We start from the raw sequence: 19,553 nt of genomic DNA on the forward strand, positions 1-19,553 counted from the left end.
TTTGAAGAACACTGCTCAAAGCCGTTTTTTAATAGCGGCTGTCGGAATTTGTTAGCTTGAAGAGACTTATTCTTTTGATGCTTTGAACTAGAAATGTGTTGCAGGATACGGTCTCCTTGATGTTTTTCATCCAATGTGATTCCTGAATCACAAACAGTGCATCGAATAATGCTCCCATCAGTCTCGATGAAATCCTGCTTGAACTCCTGAGACAGGGTCAAATATCTGAATTTGGACACCTTCGGCATGGGGAATTCTTATACTGAACTTGTTAAGCAACAAACAACTTCGATTCAACAACAGAAACATACTGGTAAAAGGTTTAAGTTAATTTTTATTCCCTATTACTAGATTTAAATTTCAAGCTAGCTAAAACTCAACTCTGACTATTGTCAATAATTAGAATGTAAAAGTACACTGCTACTGATTCAATATAAATTAAAAGAACGTAATGAACTAATATTTTCTATTGTTGCAGGTGTGTTGTATTTGTATTTCTTACAGTCCGGCGTACACTGAAAGAAAACAGGCGCAATAATTTCACGTTCACGGCAAGGTGACGAGAAGTTAATTAAATCTCTATATATTTTTTTCTTATGGATTGGGAAGTAAATAAAATGGTAAAATGTGTTGTAAAAAAATGAAGAAGTAGAAGAGAAAGACCAGAAAAGGAGGAGGAAAGGGGATTTAAACAGAGTGGAGAAAAAAGGGATAAAGGCTACGAAAAGGGGAAAAAAGGTGCTAGAATATTACCCCCATTCTCAATTTCAATCAACATCTCACACATTGGTTTCTTTCAGAGAGCTCTAATTTACCCTACAAAGAAAAAGTGCACACCTAAAAATCCTAACTCTGGTTATTACTTTAGCACATGCTCAGATAATTGCATATAGATTGAAAATATGCATGCATATGATGTATCTGGAATGATTATATGTTATTATATGTAATTATTTCTTCACGAAATTCATTCGTAATGTCTTAAAAATGGTTTCTTAGAGTAGGAGTTACATTCATGAGTCCAGATTCACTTTACGCGGACTTTGTTTAAGGTATAAATATGCGTCGAACGAATATTATTTTAAAAAAGACTGCAGAAAAAGCAACTTACGTTAGGTGACCATTAAAAGCGAGGATGATACTTAACCGATTCAAAGCAAGAGCACAGCATGGGCCCCACGAGTTAGCACAGGAGTGGGTTTGCAAGAGGCAATGGTCAGTGACTAAGGTTGGGTGCGTAAATGAGGACAGTTCAAAAAACACCTGATGTTGCATAAAATCACATGGTTAGAGCACGTGTAATATTTTCGCATTTCTAAATATAAATTACTGGTTTCCTACACTGAAAAATTCCTCCGGAATTTAATATCCTACAGAAACCTCTTTAATATGTACTCTCTCATTTTAACTGTAAAACCTAATATTTTTATAACGGACTATTTATTCTTAATCAGTGCCCCAAAGTTACAAAAGTTACTCGAAAATTAACTGAATCGGTCCGATGCTTAAATTTCGTCTGATAAATACAATATAGATTCATACGTATTTACTGAACAAGAAAGGAAGCATGAAAATAAGTATTTGGGAATAGCAATAAAGGAGGGAAAAGAGACAGAAGTAACTGTGAATAGTTATTCCATTCCAGTAGCGTAACTAGAATTTTTCTCAGGGGGGGCCAATGAAGGGCCCAAGAAAATTTTGAGGGGGCCATCTCCAATGAATGAAATTTTTCACACACACACACACACACACACACATATATATATATATATATATATATATATATATGTGTGTGTGTGTGTGTGTGTGTGTGTGTGTGTGTGTGTTCAAGGTGAATGTTTTCATCTTTGTTGTTCATAATTTTACTCTTTTACGGTGAAAATGTATGAATGTACTACTTCAAGCAACTAGGATACATTAATACAATTGATTTCTAATATAAGTAAGTAGTAATTTAATCGCTGAATTTAAAATATGAGTGGCTGGTTGATTTAAGTGGAAGCAGAGAAATACACTTTTACAGGTCAAGAAAATAACTTAGAGAGTCATGCCTCTACTTAAAAGAGGACCTTTCTATTCTTGTGGGCAGCATCAAACTTATCAACAACTTTTTCTAGATCTAACGATTTAGCAATTTTGTTCAATATAAAGTAATCCTAAGTTTTTCAACCTATCATCAGTCATTGAATTGCCTATATGTCTTTAATCTTTTCAAAGATGAGAATGACCTTTCACAAGCAGCACTAGAAACTGATAAAGTCACAGAGATGATATCTACTTTGTAGGTTTCAAGGAATGCGTTTTTGTAGACGCAAAGATCAACGAAATTCACCAAGGAATCAACTTTGGTTTTCTCTCGTCTTCATACAACTTAATTGTGTTTGGGACGATTTTGAGTTTACATTTAAATATTTCCAGATCACTTTCATAATACTGGACCATATGCTCCACAATGTAGTAATTTAGAAAGTTTTCACCTTTTGGATGTAGAGTGGTGATTGATCTAATGATTTTGCTACATGATCCAAAGCGTTTTTCCGTCTCAGTGATTGCTTTATCAATAGTAGGCAGAAAAATATCTCTTAGTATATTATCTTTAGAAAATTCGTTTTCTGCCTCCAATGAAGGAAGAGATTCATCCAAAATGAATTTGTGATATTTCGATGGCAAATGTCTAGTTCATTTCCACGAGGAACCCCTATATTCTATCTGTTTCCGGCACTGGAATTTCAGGACCATTTTTTTTTTTTTTTTTTTTTTTTGCATATCCACAAATATTCTTGATAAATTTGTTCGAATGTTGTTCGTTGAGAGTCATATTCTCCAGACCACATTTTCGACAGCGTTTGAACTAGTGAATCTACAAGAATCAAACCTTCCGACATGTCTGCATCTACTTAAAATAAGGCGAAGCTCAAAGTTACAGCATGGCAGCAGTCATATTAAATTTTACCCGAAAACATTCCATCTCGTATAGATGACATTTATTTCCCGGATGGAATGATGGAAATAAATAAATATCACAACTTCCAGATTTGGTTTAATACCGCATAATAATATAAATAGTTGTTTGGTAGATAAACTGTATTATTATTATTATTATTATTATTATTATTATTATTATTATTATTATTATTATTATTATTATTATTAATAATAATAATAATAATAATAATAATAATAATAATAATAATAATAATAATAATAAAGTAAAATGTGATGTACGAGGGCAAAAGTGCTTACGAGACAAACGTCGCACAGAAACAGGAACTGAACTCTAACAGGACAGTGATTTGCCGTTCCACCCCACTTTAAATTATAAGCCTTGCTCTTGAAGCTTAAGTTTCACTTTAAAGTAAACTGCCAGTAATTATCATGTATTCTTAATATTTCAGAAAACTGTCAAAATTTCACGCTCTAAAAAATGGTAGCCTAATCAGTGACGAAACTAGGCATTTGGTGCCCAGGGCAAATTTTGCGATTAGTAACCCTTTCATCTATGCACATCTACTAGAGACCTGCACGGGCCGAATGGCAAATGTCTAGTTCATTTCCACGAGGAACCCCTATATTCTATCTGTTTCCGGCACTGGAATTTCAGGACCATTTTTTTTTTTTTTTTTTTTTTTTTGCATATCCACAAATATTCTTGATAAATTTGTTCGAATGTTGTTCGTTGAGAGTCATATTCTCCAGACCACATTTTCGACAGCGTTTGAACTAGTGAATCTACAAGAATCAAACCTTCCGACATGTCTGCATCTACTTAAAATAAGGCGAAGCTCAAAGTTACAGCATGGCAGCAGTCATATTAAATTTTACCCGAAAACATTCCATCTCGTATAGATGACATTTATTTCCCGGATGGAATGATGGAAATAAATAAATATCACAACTTCCAGATTTGGTTTAATACCGCATAATAATATAAATAGTTGTTTGGTAGATAAACTGTATTATTATTATTATTATTATTATTATTATTATTATTATTATTATTAATAATAATAATAATAATAATAATAATAATAATAATAATAATAATAATAATAATAATAATAATAATAATAATAATAAAGTAAAATGTGATGTACGAGGGCAAAAGTGCTTACGAGACAAACGTCGCACAGAAACAGGAACTGAACTCTAACAGGACAGTGATTTGCCGTTCCACCCCACTTTAAATTATAAGCCTTGCTCTTGAAGCTTAAGTTTCACTTTAAAGTAAACTGCCAGTAATTATCATGTATTCTTAATATTTCAGAAAACTGTCAAAATTTCACGCTCTAAAAAATGGTAGCCTAATCAGTGACGAAACTAGGCATTTGGTGCCCAGGGCAAATTTTGCGATTAGTAACCCTTTCATCTATGCACATCTACTAGAGACCTGCACGGGCCGGGCCCAGCCCGAGGCCCGAAGCCCGGCCCGGCCCGCGGGCTGGGCTTGGGCGGGCCGACTCTGTTATTTCTTTGGGCCGGGCCTGCCGACACTGATTTCTCTTCAGGTCGGGCCGGGCTGGGGCCGATCAATTGCAATTCTTTAATAATTATTGACTTTCGTTAAACGATAATTGGAATAAAGCCAAACGTTGAAGAAGTGTGTCCGTGAAAAATGTTACAAAGAATGCAATGGCTATTTACAGTTGTGTTGCTTAGCGACTCCCTTTCACTATAGAGTATTGCAGGCATTATGCGGTAAACTGGGCTCTGACCTTGACCTTCACTGAACTCAAAATATAAAAAGAAGGGGTGGGAGTGTTTTGCCTGTCGCTAAACAATATTGCCATCTTCACTTTATGCTAAAAATCAATTAAGTTAGATTTTTGTTACAAGGAATGGAGTTTTTGTTCTCTTGATGACAGGGAAAGTTCTAGGAGGCAATGGTACCATCGCAAGGCAAGCGTCAGGTTGTGAACCAAAGTTTAGAAAATGTTTCTGAGGGTTAGGTCAAATTTAGTACTAAATTTTGAGAAAGATTCGTTCTCGAGCTAATTTTTTTTAAAAAAATATCGGGCCGGGGTCGGGCCAAAAACTTTTAAAATTTATCGGGCCCGGGCCGGGCTTGGGCCAAGAATTTTGAAAAACTTATCGGGCCGGGCCGGGCTCGGGCCGAAAATCTCCAAAACTTTTCGGGCCCGGGCTGGGCCGGGCCTAGATACGCTCGGGCTGAATTGGGCTCGGGCCAAAAAATTCGGCCCGTGCAGGTCTCTAACATCTACACCAATAAACACATATATTAGTTTGCTAGCGCCCGGGCAACTGCCCCAGTTCCAGAATCTTGTTTTGATCTGGCCGTAGTTCAATTACTTTTGGTTACTTTTACCCTTGAGCTCTAAAACTGAGTAATGAATGTGCCTTTACATTGCGAGGATCACTACGAAAGTTTTGAGATGTGAAATAACTTACATATTTAAAATCAATTTAACACTTACATTTTCTCAAAGTATTCACCATTACACTACACACTTTTGCATCCTCGAAAACCACTTTTGGAAGCAGTGTTGCCAGTCTTTTTCTCCAAGTGTTGAAAGTTCATTCTCGTAAGACACTACAGCTTCTTCAGGGCTGCAAAATTTCTTCCCACGCATGCGATCTTTGATCCTGGAAAAAAAAACACGGGGCCAAGTCAGGGCTATACGTCGGATGAGTCATAAGTTTGATCTCCGTAGATTCTAAAAACTGAATTGTGATGTTGGCCGTGTGTGCGGATGCGTTGTCATGATGAAGCAGGATCCCACGCAATCCAGTTCTTGGACGCCGTTCCCGAAGCTTCTGGAACACTTTTGTTAGGCAAACAGTGGATACCACTGAGCAGTAACAGTCCTTTGTTCTTCTAGTGGAACAGTTGCAACATGGCCAGATTTGGAGAAGAAAGTTGTGACCATCTTCTTCCCCACACTTCGCGGTCGCTTCACTTTCGTGAGTGGATTTTCGTCTGAAAAGATCCAAACTGTAGACTGGCGTTTATTTTCAGGGTCAAATTGATAGATCCAAGTCTCATTACCAGTAACAATGTCAGAGACGCGTCGAGAATTGCCTCCATCAAATCTTACAAGCATTTCTTCACGCCCTTCCACATGCATGCGCTTCTGCTGTGTGAGGCACCCAACGAGATGAAACCTTCCTGAGCCGAAGATGATCATGAAGAATTTCTTTTACTGCTGGTGATCCAATGTTCACTGTAGATTCAATGTGCTTGAAAGTTGTTCGAGGATTTTCTCGAATCATTTGTTCCACAGCGGCAATGTTTTCATCTGACAGCTGTTGCCGGACGTCCAGCTCTCTCTTCATCTTTAAGTTATGTCCGGCCTCTTCTGAATTCACCAAACTACCGAAAAATTATAGCACACGAAGGAGCAAGGTCCCCAAATGCCCCCTGCAAACGGTCAAGGCTTTGTGTCTCGTTCAAACCACTTTTGAAATCGTAAAGGATCATTGCCCGAAAATGTTCTCTTTCGAGCTCCATTCTAGACAGCCGAATAATGCTCACATCAACAAACAAGTGAAGGCGATACGGCCACGCCGATAAGCGAGGCGAGTTGGAACTTGCTTCGCTTCTTCGCTCTGGATACCACTACCGAACGCAATTGTTGGAATTCAAATACTGTGCCACAACAATGCGTATCTCAAAACTTTCGTAGTGACCCTCGTATTAAAATGATGAAGTGAGCACTCTTTGAAGCAAAAAGAGGAAATATGTTTTTCTTTCCCTAATATCAAACAGTGTTAGAACAGACATTTAAATCGGGACTCCTTACAGCAAAAGAAGTATACGTGGTCCTTTTCCTTTCTATCGTTTGTTTACCTTCACTACTTTTTAGAATTTGACGTGAATTCAAATACACAAACACTTCACACCCACACTGAATGGCGAAAGCTCAGCGATAGAACATCAGCTTAAGATTTGGAAGATGGTGTGATTAATCATCCCTCGTGGATAAATATTTCAACTGAGGAGATTACCAAGATTCTTCCTCAGTGGCCCTATTGACTAATTTCCCTTATTTCTATCCTCTGAGTCTCGGATGTTTCAAAGCCTTACAATAAATTCAAATGTCGCTACTATCCTGTAGTCGATGCTAAATTAATATTGTAAGTTTTGAGATTAGATTTGAAGGAGGGGCATGGACTAATCGATGGAAATTAATTACTTAGTGTACGAAGACTTCTTTCGTCCAACACAAGTGTAAAGTTTTACTTCAGTGCATGCTAGTTGTAAGTAAGCATCTCTTATTTTAGTTTGACTTTCAACATTGAAGCAAATCAGAATGCAGACTGATTTTGCTTTTCTTTTTTTTTTTTTTTTTTTTGTTCTTTGTCGAAAACAAAGACAACCAGATAAGGGACAGAGGTTAAAAGGAACGTTCAGATGCTGAGGTCAATGCATGCACCTTACAGATTTCGATAAATTAGATCTTGCTGTACTACAAACAAAAAGGAGCCTGAAGATTTTTGCTCGGAATGCAGACTATTGCAACATACGATATTCTGCAGTTGGTAACTTTGTTGTCGAGATATGTTTCGGTAGTAGTTTCACTTGTGGCCACTATTAACTCACCGTTTGTCGACCTATAGCAGTATCACTCTGTGTGAGGGGGCCGCTAGGGGGGGCCAAGATTTCGACCAAGGGAGCCTGGCCCCCCAGGCCCACCCTTGGCTCCGCCACTGTTCCATTCATTTCTACAACCTTATTCATTATGGTTACTTCAGCAGATGCCACCGTTTAAGTAACCTAACAATTGAATCAAGAAATATAAACAAATGAGCAAGGATATTCATCTTTATATTTGATCGTCTATTAAGGGTTCGAACGTTTTAAGCCAACTTATTTGACCAAACTACCATCAAAGAAAAGTTTGATACAATATTTGATGGAAACTATGACGAAGTATAATGGGCTTTATATATTACAGGTTACGAGTTGCACAGATATCTATATAGTGCTATACATAAGAACCAGCTTCACAGGGGAAAATTTGCAGTTATTTGTCCTACACTTCACTTTTCGATTTCTCGGAATTTAGTTTTTAAGGCTTAGCCTCCTCTCTCAGTTAGCTCTTGAATTATAAGAATAATGGTAAGAGTACACTTTTAGCAGAACAAGTGATTGTGTCACAGGGTGTGGCATTGTAGAAGGAATGCAATCAATTTGATTTGTACGTAAGAAGTACGGTTCGGTTACACAAGATTAGGTTAGGTTAGATTCGGTTCGGTTACACAAGATTAGGTTAGGGTAGATTCGGTTCGGTTCGGTTCGGTTCGTAATAGGTTTCTATGAATGTTCTGCACAAAGTGCACTTTTGCCAGAATAATGATTCAGATACGCAACGAAACTTAACAATATCATTTAAACTAAAGAATATGTATGGGTATACCAGTAGGGTCCCCCCCCCTCATGTCCATGACGCACCCCCCTCAATTGTCTATCCGTAAGTGTTCTTCCATGAAAAAAAAACTTTTCGATTAAATTTTACACACCCTCAAACATATTTATATAGATTTTTACCCCTCCCCAAATATTTCAATGACGCAGTTTGCGTCATAGCCCCCCCTTGTGGGCACCCCTGGGTATACATTTATATTCTCGTTGGTATCCCCCTTCCACTTAACTTTATTTATACAAACTCCTCAGAAACAAATGTCAATAAAAGTAAAATAAACTACTGTTGTTACATGTGTTTTTCAGCTTGGCTAGTGTCTAGTTTATGTTTCCCCATGCCAGTTTGGTATCAATAATGAGAGAACAGTGTCAGATCTTAAACACTTCTTTTGCGGCAAACCTGGAAGCTCATTTTTCAAATCCCTTTGATAATCCTATGGTAAAACGTGAGCAGAACATATTCGTATGTTATCCACATTAAAAGTGTTCTTTCGCTTACAGCAGGACATTGATCTTCTTCGAAGTTCATTATTTTTAGGGAATTGATGGAACATTATTTCACTTGTGTTACTCCCTCTCAGGGGTGTAGCCAGCAGGGTTCTGTAGGAGCCCGTCGTTTTTGAGGGGGGGCAGCTACAATATACAAAGCCAAAAAATGTGTTGCTGCTAGTGTTTTTGAGGCCTGAAAGAAAGGAAAATTTTGGTTTCCTTCTGGAAAGCTAAAAACACTATTTTAACTTATTATTATTATTATTATTATTATTATTATTATTATTATTATTATTATTATTATTATTATTATTATTATTATTATCCATAAATTATATTCAAGATAGTTTTTATTATGCTTAATCAAGAACTACTGCCCGGGGCCAAACGCTATACTTTTGTGCATAACTATAAAGGTAACCAAGAAAGTCCTGTCCCTTTTCGTGGAGGTCTGTGTTCAATTGGACCTCACACCGTAAGTTGAATGCGAGTGGAGATGAACGTCAGTTGTTGGTGTGGGTATATCTAACATACCACTTGGTTGTGGCGATTCAGACACACCGTGAACTTGCGTAAAGACAGAGGGAACATGGGACATACACAGAGCGTCATAAGAGCATGTATGCTGAACGAGTTCAATTGGAGGTCAAACATCTGTAGCGGGACAGAAGATATGCCAGGCCTTTGGGAGGGTGTCGTGACGACGCGTACAGTCCAGCGATGGTTTAACAAGTTTAAGGACGATGACGAAACACCCGAAATCACCACGTGCCAGAAGACCAACAAGTGTACAAAGAGGAACTGGGACTACAATTCAGTGTGTGAAGAAACCATTCGGCAGCACCTCCATCAACTTAGGAAGCACTACAAGTTGGGTCGATGGGTCTCACATGTTTTGACTCCGGGCCAGAAGGCAACGCGGCAGTCGCCTGTGTTTATTCACTGTTTCGATGCCATTTCTGGACAGGGCGTTGACATGTGATAAAAAGTGGGTCCTATACGAAGCTCCACGGCGCCGTCATCATTGGTTAGCATCCCATGAACCGATTTCAAAACAGCCGAAACCAGCACTGTATCAGAAGAAGGTCCTTCTGTGTGTTTGGTGCATCGTGCATCGGGAATTGCTACCAGCTGGTCAGAGTATCAATGAAACTGTGTAGTGTCAGCAGTTGAGCTGTGCTCAAGGAAAACTCAAAACTCTGGAGCCATCACTTCTGAATTGCAAATGGGTCCTCGTTTACGGGACAACGTTAAGTCTCACGTGGCTAGGGTGACTCAGGACATCATTCTCCGCCTTGGATGGGAAACAATATTGCAACCACTATATTCCCCAGGTATTGCACCGTCCGATTACCACCTGTTCCATTCTGTGGACAATCACCTTAGAGGACGCCAGTTCAAATTCCTAGTAAAAGTCCAAAATGCACCTGATACCTTCTTCGTTTCACTGCCCACCAAGTTCTACCACGATGGATTCCATGGCCTTCTAGAACGTTTTCAGAAGGTCGTCGATGCTGATGGGGACTATTTTTGATCTAACAGGTTAGGTGACATATCGATCTTCGAAGGTGGTGGGTGAAAAAGCAACAAAACTTTTCTTGGTTACCTTTATATTTAAATTTAAGCCCTTGTATACAGAACCTATCTACACAAAATTGATTTTTTTTGGAATTTCACATAATTTCTTTAAGGTTTCTTGACAAAAATATTTATTTATTATTCAGACTAAAAAAACATAATTATTTTATTACAGTGAGTAGAAATAAAAGAGAGAGCGAATGAAATCCAAATTGAATAAAAACATTGTTTTTCACCAAATTTTCCATCCTCTATGTCTATTAAAACACTTGTTGAAGTATATAAAAATATACTGTACTTACAAATTAGTTTAGTACCTTTGTTTTATGACTGTATTCGTAGTACCTTGTTAAAACGTTTGTCTTCAAACTGTCAAATGTAAATCGCAGTAAATTGTGTAATTTGCTGTCACAAAAAAGTATCCATTTTTTGATCGGTATAAGGAAGAAATATTATACTATTTTTGATCGGTATAGAAAAACAATATTTCTCCATACTATTTTACCATAAATTATTAATTGTCAATAAACTTCGTTACTTTTAAATGAATGAAGCGAGATAATTTTACTATGATGTTTTAAAAGCTGGTCATTTGGGGGGGCCTGGCCCCAATGGGCCCCCTTTGGCTACACCCCTGCTTCCTCTGTCATTGCAATGAGCTACTGCACAACAGCAGTACTATATGTTGCATGGTTGTGCAACCGGATATTTTTTTAATACTAAAAATATTTTTAAGTATTAAAGTAGTGTATCAGTAAAAAAATAAACCTTTGCTCTTGAGCGCAAAACAGTATTGATGCATTTCTAAAAAAATCAATTAAAAAACTAAAAGAAAGAGAGAGATTTACATTTCCAGTTGCAGCGAACGTTGCCACCGGAAGCAGTAACATTGAGCATATGTCAGCGAGCTCCTATCTTTTAACATGGGGAAGTGGATTTATTCTTGCATCGCTCCTATCTTCCCGTATTGCGGGCTTGCAGTTGCACCTTCTTCCGCAACTGGTCAGCTTCTGTAATAGGAATTTCTCCGCTTAGCAGCACTTGGCTGAATTGATAGAGTGAGAGAGATACAGACGCTTGGAAGAAAGAAGTTATTCACAAACTCATAAAGAACAAATATAAGTCTGGTGGTAGCAGAGACGGATCCAGACTGAAAGTTTGGGGGTGGTCTTTCGAAGTCAATAGATTTTATTTAACATTTATAATACAAAGGTGAAAATTCTTGGAATAAGTTTTATTTTTAAAATAAAAAAATATCCTATTCTGGAGAGGGAGGGGTCGATCGAGTCTCGAAGAAGAAAATGTCTTACCACTGATCTAATTCCTAGATTTGTGTCTTTCATGCATATTATCCCGTGTTCGATTTCACTAGCCAACAAAATTTTACTTTTTTCGGTATCTAGTATGAAAACAGCTAATCTTTGTGTTTTCGGGTGTGCTGATAACGAAAATGTTAATGAAAATGCAAGATTAGCTATCGTTTTGAAGTTATGATAATTTTACGTTATTGCTTATATAAGCTTATCCATATATTTACCTTGTTGTTATCCCTCGGAGGAAGGTTACTGAAGGCGCAACCACTTTGCCTGGCGTTTGTAGTTTTCTGCTGGTGATTCCCTGATTAGTGTCCAACAATAATCGGCCACCATTGATGCATTGCACTTTCCCTGGTATCTCATTTCCATGTCCGAAATTTGCTGGTGGAAGCGTTCCCCGTGCTCGTCGCTTACAGCACCACAGTTATCAGGAAAGAAATCAAGTGGGAATCTAAGGAATGTAACTTTAAGGACATGTTACACCCCAATCTATCGTAGCAGGGCGGAATATTTGCCACAAGATCCTTATACTTTTCTGTCCTCTTATTTCCTAAAAAGTTTGTTGATACTTGAACAAAGGCATCCCAAGCTAACTTTTCATCACCTGTCAGGATGGTGTTGAAATGCTCATCTTTGTACAGTTTATATATCTCTCTTGTACACTTTGAAAGGTAAAAAATACATAACGACCTTAGATCTCTCTTCGAGCTACCACCAAATCTTGCTCTATCCGAAAAGCCACTGATACATGACCTTCGAGGTCAATCACACAAGAAAATCTTACAAGTCTCATATGCGTTATGGGTCATAAAACTAGCACGCAAGATCTCTTAATTGCAACTATGATTATTTTACAATGATTAATGAATAAGATCTTTTGCCGATTGTATCTTCCTGGGAATCTACACTTTTCAACAATAGCTACCGAAATTTTATTTTTAAAATTAAGAAATTTTTTTGCTTCACCTAAGACAAATTTCTTTTATTCAGAGCTGAATGTTCTCGCATATTTAATATCAGACAATTCTATTAAAATCTCTGCAAGAATAGCCAAAACTACAGATTTCAAGATTCCACCAAAAGAGAATTTTGCAAAGTTTTACGGGCTTATGTTCCTACTTACTGGCACATATCAAGGATTTTACCATGAAAATAGAACCTTTTTAACACATGTTTCCAGAGCAATATTTGTATTTTTCAAATAATCCTCTGGATTCTGTTCCTGGTGTGGGGGTTGTAAGGTTCCGTGCCTCAGGTGTGAGCAACTACTATAAAGTATGCTTCATTACGAGCTCGTGTTTTTTGTTCAAAACAATCAACAGACGGTGAAGGAGAATACCAGAAAGACGCGAAGTTGGTTCCGAAGGAAATCCAAGGTGGCCAACCCTCTCCTCACGAACTTTCCCTTCAGAGGACAGCCATAAAAGAAGACCTCAAGTGGATAGAAAAATAAGTTCCAGTGCCGATCGCTAACCTTCCTAAACTATTCTTGTGATCGTTTTGTGTTACGGAGATTTCCTTAAATCCAACTTCTGAAGCCGTAATAGGCAAAGGAGTATTTCTATAACTACCTACTCCGGAGGCTGCAATAAGCAAAGAGATACAACTATACTATCTCCTGAAACTACGATGAATAAGCAAGATATCCTTTAAATCACCACCCTAGGCCGCTATGGGATAGAAGATTTTACCTTTTAATCTTAAGTTACTTATCACCATCGACTCAGTAGAGGCAGAAGCATTACAGCTAAGCCGCATGGTGTTGCTACTGTCGTTGCAACCATAGCACCGATCTGAGAATAAGCTAGCAATTATTTATTTCACACTAATTTACGGCTTTCAACCTGTTTCAGACGCATATTGAAACGTGTGTCGCATGATATTGCTATATATTATAGATTAGCGTGCACCGGAATATATTTACTGCACCCTCAGATACTTACAGACCCGAATATCTGTCCGCAAACTTGATTCGTGTTGCAAGATGATACACTAGGCCTACCTGTAAAGACCCACAATGCTCAACTTCGGTAGGGGTTGAGGAAAAGTGTAATTCTTCTTGTTTGTCGTCTGCAGTCATTCATTTTTTGTTTGAAGTGTCTACGTGCACTACGAACAGAAAAATGCCTTTACCGGGTGGTCTGATATATATATATATATATATATATATATATATATATATATATATATACCGTCAAACTAAAATGATAAGTCATTCCAGGTCTGAACTTCATCCATGTTGAAAATTTGAATGAGATGGGTTCGGTGGTTCCAAAGTTATGAAATTTTACTAGCATATATTTACCCGCTTCGCTGGATAAAATGAAAATTTAAATGCAGAATTCCGTATCTCATGTGTTTAGTACCCACGGAATATGCTGTTTTCGTTTTTAATGGCATCGAATTAAACGGCATCGGAAAGATCACTGATCATCTCGGCGACCCCGAAAATCATGAATTCGACACTAATATTAATCGTTTTCGATCATTTTATTATCTCCCCCACTCCCAAGTTACGGGGCTGAGTTTGGTTTTAAACGGGATCTGAAGTGTCATTCTTCATCTCAGCGGCCCTAAAAACTACGGATCAAACACTAATATCGGAAAATTTTGACCATTTTTATATATATATCTCCCCCTCCTCGTCTTCTATGTTGCGCTTTAGGGCATCGGATGTGTCACCGGTCATCTCAGCGACCCCGGAAACTATGAATTCGATACTAATAGGGTTATTTTTTATCCGTTTGATTTATTTCCCTTCCCCCTCTCTCAAGATGTGGGGCTGAATTTGCATTTTAACAGCATCAGAAGTGTCACTGTTCATCTTGGCGATTCCAAAAACTATAGATTCAACACTAATATCGGTCATTTTCGACTATTATATTCTCCTCAGCCATGTTGCAGCCCATGTCATTGGAAGTGTCACCGTTCATCTCAGTGACCCCAAATGTGGATTCAGCACTAATATCGGTCATTTTCGATCATTTTAAAACCTCTTCCTCTCCAATTTGAAGATTTGAATTTGAATTTAAACGGGATCGAAAGTACCACTGTTCATATAAGGGATCCAGAAAACTATAAATTCGACACTGATAGTGGCCATTTTCTATCATATTTATATATCTCTTTCTTCCTTTCCCCCAAGTGGCGGGGCTGATTTTAGACTCAAACCGGATCGCAAAAGTCACTCTTTATCTGAATGATCTCGAAAACTATGGATTAGACACTAATATTGATGATTTTCGATCATTATTATATATAACTCCCCCTCCACCTCCTGCTTGCTGCGACACACGACATCAGAATTGTCACTGTTAATTTCAGCTACTCGTAAAACTATGGATTCGAGACTAATATTAGTCATTTTCGATCTTTTCAAAATGTTTGTTCCCCTTCACTTCGTTGTACCCTCCCCCTCCCCAACTATCAGGGCTGAACTTGGATTGAAACAGCATCAGAAGTGTCACTCTTTCTCTCATCGACCCCGAAAACTATGGATTCAACACTAATTTCGGTCATTTTTGATCATTTTGAAATTTATCTTCCCCCTCCCCTCCCTACGTTGCATCGTGAAATTGAATAGTCTAGAGCAATCCCTGCCCCAAAACTCATGTATGTTGAAAATTTGATTGAGATCGGTCGGGTGGTTCAAGAGTGATGAAGTCACAAAGGCAGTCATTTCTATTTTATTTTTTACTTATATCTTCCCCTCCACCTCCACTACGTTGGCTCGTCAAAGTGAAACGATAAAAAAACTCTCAAGGCCCGAGCCTCATATATGTTGAAAATTTGATCAAGATTGGTTGGGTGGTTCAAAAGTTATTAGCTTTTATTAGTTTTTACTTGTACGGCTCCCTCCTGTTCCCCTACCCTAGGAACTACCGCTAAAGTCTAATTGCAGATATGTTTTCAGATCCGAACTTCATGTATCTTGAAAATTTGATTGAGATCGATCAGATAGTTCAAGATTTATTAAGTTACAAAAATAGTCACTTTCAGTCTTATATAAATTGATTTTTATATATCTCCTCCCTCCCCCTCCTCTAGGTTGCTCCGTAAAAGTTAAATGACAAAAACATCCCATGCCCGAATACTATATGTTGAAAGCTTGATCAAGATCGGTTGAGTGGTTCGAGTTATTAAGTTTTATTTATTTTTATATATCTGTCGCCTCCCCTCCCCCTTCCCTTCTTTGTACTGTAAAAGTGAAATGAAGAAAGCATCTCAGACCCAAACCTTATCTATGTTGAAAATTAGATCGAGATCGGTTTGGTGGTTCAAGAGTTTAGTTTTATTCATTTTCATATATTTCTTGTTCCCCCTGCCCCTCCCCTAAAATCTACTTTCAAAATGAAATGCTAAAAATCTTCCCAGGTTTGAATTTCATATATGTTAAAAATTTGATTGGATCTAGAGTTATTAGGTTTAATTTAATTTTATAGATTTCTCCCCTCCCCTCCTCCACCCCTAAGTTCTATCGTTAAAGTGATATGATAAAAAGCACCTCAGGTCCGAACCACATCTATGTTGATTTTTTAAAGATCGGTCGTGTGGTTTAAGCGTGATGAAGTCACAAAGACAGTCTCTTTAATTTTTACTTTTTTTTACATACATCTCCCGCCTCCCCCTCCCCTTCGTTGCACTGTAAAGGTGAAATGAAGAAAACATCCCACGCCCGAACGTTATCTATGTTCAAAGTGTGATCGACATCGGTTGAGTGGTTCAAGAGTCAAGTTTTATTTATTTTGTATGTCTGTCCCCTCCCCTCTCCCAACCCTTCTTTGTACTGTAAAAGTGAAATGAAGAAAGCATCCCAGCCCAAACCTTATCTATGTTGAAAATTAGATCGAGATCGGTAGGGTGGTTCAAGAGTTGTTTTATTCATTTTTATATATTTCCCCCTCCTTCTGCCCCTCCCCTAATATCTACTGGAAAATGAAATGATAAAAAAATTCTTAGGTTTGAATTTCATATATGTTGGAAATTTTATTGAGATCGACCGGGTGGTTTAAAAGTTATTAATTCACAAACATGGTCACTTTTATTTTTATATTTATTGATTTTTATATATTTCCCCCTCCACTCCCTCCCCTGCGTTGCTCCGTCAAAATGAAATGATAAAAGTCATCCCAGTCCCAATCCTCATTTACATTGAAAATTTGATCAAGATTGGTCTTTTGGTTCAAGAGTTAAGTTTTATTTACTTTTCTATGTCCCCCTCCTCCCCCTCCCCTAAGCTCTACTGTCAAAGTAAACAGCTAAAAATATTTCCAGGCCAGAACCGCATCTACGTTGCAAATTTGATCGAGATCGGTTTGGCAGTTCAAGAGATTAAGAGTCACAAACATAGTCACTTTCAATTTTATATATAAACACCTCTCCCTCCCCTCAGTTCTAATAAGAACATTTTAGACATAGAGTTATTTTTATGTAATATCCATATCCGAGTTCTTATTGTGAATAATTCCTCTGCTATAGCTGCTAATTTTCTTTAACATTTCAACAAATACTTGATTTTCAACAATGGTGAACGGAGCTGCAGGGAGTTTGAATTGCTCTAGTTCCTGCTTGGAACACACACGTAGATGGCACTGTGTCGGAATACACACCGATCGAGAAACGAAATTTTTCAGTCTGAACACACACTTTACACTAGTGCTCTCAAAGGGTCGGGTCGGGTCGGGTTGAAGACCGACCCGTGACCCGAATTGACTGACCCCACCGATGACCCGACACGACACGACTGACCCGAACCATGATCCGACCTCATTGACCTAACCCGACAACCCGACCCGAGCTGACCCGATTGACCCGACCCGAGTTGACCAGACTGACCCGACCCGATCCGAGCTGACCCGATCCGATCCGATCCGAGTCGGGTCGGGTCACGGGTCGGGTCGGGTAAACCCGATCCGTTTGAGAGCACTACGTCACGATACTGGGTGAACGCCAAAATGCACTCCCATTGGGAATTAAACCCGAACCACATGTACCGAAGTCTTACACGTTAACCACTAGCTAGATCACGCGGAGGATTTGTATATGCATCTTAATGAATATTTGGCACTTTTTGAGGTTTGGTTATTTCTTTTTATAACTGATACCAATGTCCGACGTGGGAAGAGTTTATTTTTTTCTTGCTTTAGTTCTATGTGACGAAATTTTTATTCAAGGTCAGTGTTCTCACTTGCTTGGACGGCAGGGGGTCTTCTCGAAAGGCAGTACCAAGAGTCTCTTGGCGGAGACAAAAGGAAATCGTTTAACTACAATGATAAGGGTTGAGGAAACAGGAGAACATCTGTGATTTTTTCCAAGCCTTCAACTTTAATTCCAAAATAGGTTCTTATGATTCCGGGACCCGTGCCACTTTGATTTTTCTTTCTTGGTAATTAAAACTTATTTTACAGTACATATAGTTGCAGGTAAGAAGATACATAATATGAATTTTGTAATTTAAAATATAAAAATACAGTATGATATTTAATTACAAAGTACTAATTTTATTTCATCACTTTCAGCCCAACAAATGAAATTCAAACAATTCGCTCCCTGGGTCTTGGTCATCAATACTGCGTCTTATTCTTTGAATTGCAGTCAAGTCTTGGTCCCGCGTTTCGTAGTTTTGGTGGTCTTGCATGCTATACAAGAGTCAAGAATGCTCGCCTCATCGGTACAAATGAAGACCAAGTGTAATTTTGATTATGGTCTTTCATACTATACGGAAAGCAAGAAAATATGCTCATCACTACTTGGTGATCACCAAAACAAGGCCAAGAGCAAGATTACTATGCAATTCGTCTTGCATATCCAATCTTTATCTTGTTCTTGTATCGATGTCCTTGGGCTTGGTGAAATGAAATGAAATATTCAGTTTAAGGTCCCTCGATTCTGCACCGAGGCTAAGGGATACGGTGACCATGAGAAATGAATGAAATGGTGGAATGATGAAAGTGGAGGAAACAGAACCCCGAGAAAACCCACTACACGCCGTTTCTCCACCACAAAGCCTACTTAGCACAAGCTGAGATCGAACCATGGACACCATGCACCAGAGATAAATTCTCTACTACTGAGCCACCGCAGCCCTGCTTGGGCCTGGTCGTCCATATCCAATCTTTCTTTTGGCCTTGCTTAAACAACTTCTAGTTTTGTTCTAAATCCAGACTCCATATTGGCGTAGATATTAATATTACAGTCGATTGGTAAAATCAATCTTCCACATTTACAAATTAAAGTACACACAAGTACAAAAATAAGCATTTACCATAAAAACACTAGCTGCAAGTGTACAAAATAGATTTATGGCTTCTATAAAATCAATTGAAAATTGCTATTTTTAATTAGGCAGCTAGTGAAAAACAGCAGCTTTCGACTCCAGCCGAGTTTAAGCTCAACCTAAACTCAGTTGACCAAAGTGAGCTGACCCAACTGACCCGACCCGAGCTGACCCAATTGACCCGACCCGACAACCCAATCCGAGCTGACCCAATTGACCCGATCCAACAACCTGACCTGACAACCCGACCCGAGCTGACCCGACTGACCCGACCCGAGTAGCCTGACCCGACAACCCGACCCGACTGACCCGACCCGAGTTGACCTGATCCGACCCGACCCGTAACCCGACCCGTTTGAGAGCACTACTTTACACACACAACCGGCTGTATCCGTATAAACGAGCGGAGTCAAAAGAACTCGCGGAGGGACCCCTATAAGGATCCTGCACGCGTTAAAATTAAAAAACATTTCGAGCAACCACTAAAAAAATGCTCGCTTTGCAAAAATTGCTC

This window comes from Thermobia domestica, chromosome 5 (genome assembly GCF_964235325.1).
Source record: "Thermobia domestica chromosome 5, izTheDome1.hap1.1, whole genome shotgun sequence".
Taxonomy (NCBI): Eukaryota; Metazoa; Arthropoda; class Insecta; order Zygentoma; family Lepismatidae; genus Thermobia; species Thermobia domestica.